Consider the following 5,809-nt stretch of genomic DNA (forward strand, 5'->3'; position numbering starts at 1 on the left):
TAATTTAATGTTTAAAAGCACTTGAAAAAGGCAAAATCCCATGTAAAATTAGGGCAACAAACTGTATTGTCATTACTGAAAATAATCGTATTTTCATGGGAAAGTTATTTTCTGTTATTTTCTGGTATTATTTTGGCGCCCCAGCTGCCAGAATATTACTGTTTTTGTAGGATTTTTTTTTACAGAGTACAGTGTCCTTACTGTTACTATCAAGTTAAAGAAATGTTACCTGCAAATGAATTTTTGTTTACTTCACAGCAAAAATGACAAAAAAGACTGACTCTGTGCTGAAACTAAACTAATGAGACTATTCACTGTTACATTGATTTTAGGCAAAATGTTATTATCTGTTGTTCATTTGGTGAGTTTCTTCATACAGCTGGTGAACAATGTAAAATAGTTCACTCTGCATAGACATACATGTTTACTGTGTGTTTTGTAACACAACCATATCACCCAAAGCATGTGCTACCAGCTGTCAAACAAAACTGTGACTTTGGAGACCTACTGCCAGACTGATATTTTTAAGTGCCATTTGCCTTGTCAGGCTGTTGGGATGATGGCTCATCATCCCAACAGCACTCACTGACTGACACACACACTGACGCACACATGTGTGCACACACAGTATTATCAGTTGTAAATTTCTTGCTAACATCAATAGGAAGGAGCTCTGTCCTTAGTTTGTCTTACGAATAATGGGTGTGCTGGTGTTACAGCAAGGCAGGCATTGATTTAACATAATGCACCACTGCGAGCTATGCACAACAATTGGCTGAAATGCTATTTATGTGTGTGTCTGAGCATGTGGGTGTGCGCACACAAGGAACCAATCAATGCATGTGTAGACAGGAAAAGATGCGAGCAGGAAGAGAAGGTGTAGTGAAAGAAAAGCAGAGGTGTTGGAGGTGAGGCCTTCCAGCTAGAAGAAAACTAATGGCACTACCTTCAGTTTGGAATCCCACAGAGGAAGCTCTGGGTAATCTCTCAGCCTCACCTGTGAAGTCAAGAAGTTGGCACTTTAAAACTCTGCACCTCACTGTCTTATACAATCCTCAGATTTCATGACCTGTTCAAAGATTGCACCAACTCAAACTCATTTGTCTGTTTAGTAGGGACCATTAAAATAGCATGTTAGGCAAGTGGACTGACCATTTGCAGGCCATTTGGGCATGTGATGGGCTTTCCATTGATTAAGTTCACTGGTCCCTGGCTGGCTACAATGGACACTTACAGATGAGTTGTCAAAAAAAAAAATCTATGCTCAGATGTGAATCAATGCTAAAATTAATATCAAATTACTATTTTCATTTGCAACAATATTGATGCTAACAGTGCCATCTTTGCCTCCTCCAGCTGACACATAACTTTACAGCACTGCTGCACACAGACAGGCACAGAGTAGTTAATATTCATAACACTGAACAACACAGTAGCATTAATTTAAAGAGGTCAGTAAAGCTCCGGTTTCAACAACATTGAAGTATTAAACAGTAATCAGAAATGTTAACCTGGCTGATGCACACATTTAAGTTAGTTTTTTAACTATTAGCAATTATCCGATAGCAAAATTAGTCATCAGTTATCACTAACGTAGTAGCTAGTGGACTGCAGGCCACAGATGGAACATTGAGCCGTGACAGAGCAGATTAAAGACACACGAAGGACGTGTGTCTTTAATCTGCGGTGTGGTGTGGTTCTGGCTCTGTGGAGCAGCAAGGAAAACATAGCGTGTGGAGAATTGATCTGAGCAAATAAAGAGTAAAATGCAGAGCAGAAATCAGATGGGTTTCAGGCCTGAAGAGCAGAGCTGAGGAAGTAAAAGGCTGCAGATTCAGGGAGAAGCATGACAGGTGGATAAGAAAGAGGTTGCAGGCAGATGTTAATAAGATGATAAACCTTAAATTTTCAGTTTTACAATAAACAGTAAACTTGTTTATTTTAGTGTAACTAAAACTCAATTTTAGTCAAGTTTTTCCATAATGTTCTTCTTCGACAGTATCTTAATACATGCTCATCCAGGTGAGTTAATCCCAAAAGGTTGATTCTGTTCATCTGGACGTAGCGTTTTCAGTGGGAGAAACGTTTCGTCACTCATCCAAGTGACTTCTTCAGTCTCAGCTGACTGCAGGTTTCCCCAACCTTATAAACAGTACATTTGCACAATGACTAAAACCAGCCCCCTTAATGAACAATGGGTTGTCATGACCACTGACTAACAAACACTGATCAAAGATCACTGATCATGTCCATGGGGAAATCAGGTTTCCCCAAACTGTTTATAAGTCCAGATGAACAGAATCAACCTTTTGGGGTTCTTCTACAATAATTAAATAATTAAATGTATTGTGTTGTTTGCTATACTCTTAGTTTATTAGTAGATTCTAAAATATATTTTACCTTAAGGATGTGTAATGAAATTTTCTTTCTTATTTTTTAAAATCTAACTTATAATTGGAAGAATTAGTTGAAAATTATGTTAATTTTGGAAGAAATTATCTCTTTACTATAGTTTCTCTTGTTACAGGATGGGGTCAAAGTCTTACTGTGGGATTGAAAATGGTATTGTAACAAAATAATGGCCTAACCTTTAACAAGCTGTAGCTAAGTGAAGGGCAACTGGTTGGCAAGTGGTTGCAGGATGTTGCTGGCAGTTGATAGCTGAAATTGGTCACGAAAAGGTATAAGGTCCTGCAACAAAAACCACCTTGCAATTGCTTTGGTCATTGACTGGAGTGGTTGCGCAAACTGGAAACTGAGAATGCTTCCCTTCAAACTAAAAGTTGTAAGTTGAAATGTGCTGATTTCTTTAGTAAGGCACATTTGTACTTTGACGAGGAACAGTCTCTGTTTCAGGTTTGCAATATAATACACAATACAAGATTCACTACACCTCTGTGGTTAGTTTTTGAGTGTTTGCAGACAAGTTGGCATCTTCTACGCAAACTATCGGCAACCACTGTAATCTGCTCGCAACCAAAGCAATTACAAGATGGTCTTTGGTGCAGCACCTTTCTTGCAACAGATTTTACCTGGCAGCAACCAGTAACCTCCAGCAACTACTTCCCAACCGGTCGAGGAACACACATTTTTCCCTAGTGTCTGGGTTGGCAGGGTTCGTCAGCTAGTCTCTGGGCCCATGTGACCTGCGTGACCAAGCCTAAACTTGCAGCCTCTTCAATGGCCACCAAGGGGTGATCACTCTTTAAATAAATTGTCTTCTGCCAATTGACATGGTAGTTGTTAGACTTGAAACAGTAGTTAACACTGAGCAAAGGGACCAATGTTTCTCCTGGGGTTTTTCGACATTTATGTAAGTGTAAGCTGAGCTGAGAATTTCCAACTTTGGAGCAAAGAGTAAAAGCAGAAGAGTGACAATCTCCCTGGGGGAGAGGGGAAGAGAAAGAAATGTCATTCTTCCTCCTTTACATCTGTGCTGAGCCTGAACCTAGACAGACTGAAGACAGACAAGCGTGGTGAATATTGAGTAAGTGACCTTTTGAGATAAGGCCTGGAAGGTCGTTATATTCACTGTCATCACTGTCATGAGGACTGTAACAATGGATCCATCATCATCAATCATTATTTCACAGACTGTGGAAAAAGTTTGGGGAAAGAGAACTAGTGAACTTTGAAAAAACAGGTAAACAGTCCAAGTCAGTTACAACTTTATGGGAACCTAATAATACCTCAACATTAACCATACCTTGATGGAGGTTTGAGTGTACAGCTTTAGGTTAAAACTAATTAGAGAAGTGCAAGAGAAGTGTACTACTAGTATAGTAACATTTCATCCACTAGTTATAGTCATCTATAAGAATCCCCAGTCCATACCCTCATAACCTTTAGCTTGGCAGGCCTGTGTGTGTATGGCAACTCTGTCTGAGTAGGTATTTGTCTATGGAGAGGGGTTTTCAAATGATGCAAACCTGCTCCTGTACAGTTCTTCAAAATCCCCAAATAACTCCCATTTTTTATCTAGCATGTTTATCTTGCACTTGATGCTAATTCATGCATTATGCATATTATTATGTGTAATATGAAAACTGTTTGTTATGTTTACATGTGTTTATTTATTTTACTGCAGCAAATAGGAGCAGAAGTTCAAATTTCATTGTATTCCTAAATACAGGGACAGTAAGGACTTTCTGATTTTTGCACTTTGCTAAACATGGATGATGCTGTGCAGCTGTCGAACGCTGACTGGTTGACAAGTGGGCCACAACAGGGAAGGGAACAGCAGAGTTCACCAGGAATGGGAGAAGCACACAAAACAACACATCAAATATTTAAAAAAATACAGTTCGAACACACTGTGACTGCACTGGACACTTTTCATTGTTTTTAACACTTTGTTTCTCTTCACCCCTTTGTAGGTTATAACTTTGCTCTTCTCTCCGACTGGCTGATGGCCCAACAGCAGCACAAGCAACAGTAGCCCACAGACTGCTTGCACCACATATTTTTTACACTGGCCCCATTTGACAACAAGTAAACAGGCTGTTCATAAATGCTAAAGAAACCAGGCACCACCACCTCTGAACCACCGCTTCTTCTTTAGCCTGCATCAGTTCTAACCAAGTTTATCCAATAAATTGGCAACTTGGGGTATATTGTTTTATGAATGTGCACCTTACAGCACAGGTTTCCACTCTGCTGCCCATGGCTTCACTACATTACTTTTTAAATAATATTGGACTCTCATTCACTGTTACTCTGTGCTGTTCTTTAGTGCTATATCACCAATATCTCCCCTTTCTTCAAATCTCTGAACAACCATTAGACAAGTGCTGTTTTTTAGCTTAAGGATGTACAAGAAACTATATTTCAATGTGTAAAGTCAGGGTTTGGAAGAAGTAATAAGTTTGGTATAAGACATAAAAGCACCTCAGTTAACACAACAGTTACTCTCAAGGGACAATGAATGTGTGAGGTTCTCTTAAAATAGTTTTTGTGTTAGCCTACCGGACACTATGGAGCCGCTAGCCTACTTATACCCAAATCACAGCCACTAGCTGAAGTTAAGAGCAGGTAACTTTCTCGAGGTTTCCATCGTGTCGCCTGAATAATGGAACGAGTCCTGAAACGGCGCTAGCTAAAGTACCAGCATTACTTCCCAACTGAGCCGGGAGTCACGTCTATCAGGGAGAGCGATAACGCTTCCATTCATTTCCCCCTCCGGAGCTACTTACTTTTCCCGTTTCCGTCGCCCCTTTTCCCGGCGTGTGTCGCCTCAGTTTTTCCCTCCTCTCCTCCCTCTGGTACCGAGATGGAAAGAGGGAGAGAGGAAGAGAGGATGGAAGAGGAGAGTCAGGTCCAGGCGGAGGAAGATGAGAGACGAGGCGCGCCGCTAAAAGCTCCCACCGCACCGGGAGCTCACAGCGGAGGAGCAGGCGGTAACACGGCTCAGATCCGTTTACCCAGCCTGATATATCGCCATTATGTGGGTCAGAGATGAAGCATTCATCTCCAGTTTTCATCGCACAAGTTCATATTCATTCCGTGTGACGGTATAATCCGAAAAGGGGGGGGGGGGGGGGCATGTGTGTTAACCTATATTTGGTACAGGAGAGCCCAGTGACACACTTGAAGTGTTTGAAGTGGAAGAGAAAGACATTGTGTCTCTTATAGACAGCAGCAGAAGATTAGCTGAGATGAGGAGATGGTCTGAATACTTTATGGACGTGGCGCTGTTATAAATTAGGAAATGCAGTTTCCAGTTTCACTGATATCTATTTGATCTCCTTAAAGCATACTTAGATCTTATTTTCTAGAGCAGACATAGTCCTGCACAGACGGACTAACATTA

The 5,809-nt window shown here is 40.7% G+C and overlaps 1 protein-coding gene across 5 annotated transcripts in view; it reads right to left on the bottom strand.

The window, feature by feature from the left end:
• Positions 1-5,499, bottom strand: part of klhdc8a (kelch domain containing 8A) — a 66,766-nt gene extending 61,267 nt beyond the window's left edge. For 2 of the 5 annotated variants that reach the window (XM_005726673.1, XM_013909200.1), the window contains exons 1-2: positions 5,193-5,499; positions 947-997 (exon numbers count right to left, since the gene is read on the bottom strand). The gene's annotated coding sequence lies outside the window, so the exon portion shown is untranslated. Of the gene's footprint in view, positions 1-946; positions 998-4,965; positions 4,979-5,192 lie in introns of those variants that run through there. The other 3 variants (XM_005726674.1, XM_013909201.1, XM_005726676.1) reach the window with 2 other exon arrangements.
• Between the last annotated feature and the right edge of the window lie 310 nt (positions 5,500-5,809).

Source organism: Pundamilia nyererei, unplaced genomic scaffold (assembly GCF_000239375.1).
Source record: "Pundamilia nyererei isolate P.nyererei 1_Seehausen unplaced genomic scaffold, PunNye1.0 scaffold00021, whole genome shotgun sequence".
NCBI lineage: Eukaryota > Metazoa > Chordata > Actinopteri > Cichliformes > Cichlidae > Pundamilia > Pundamilia nyererei.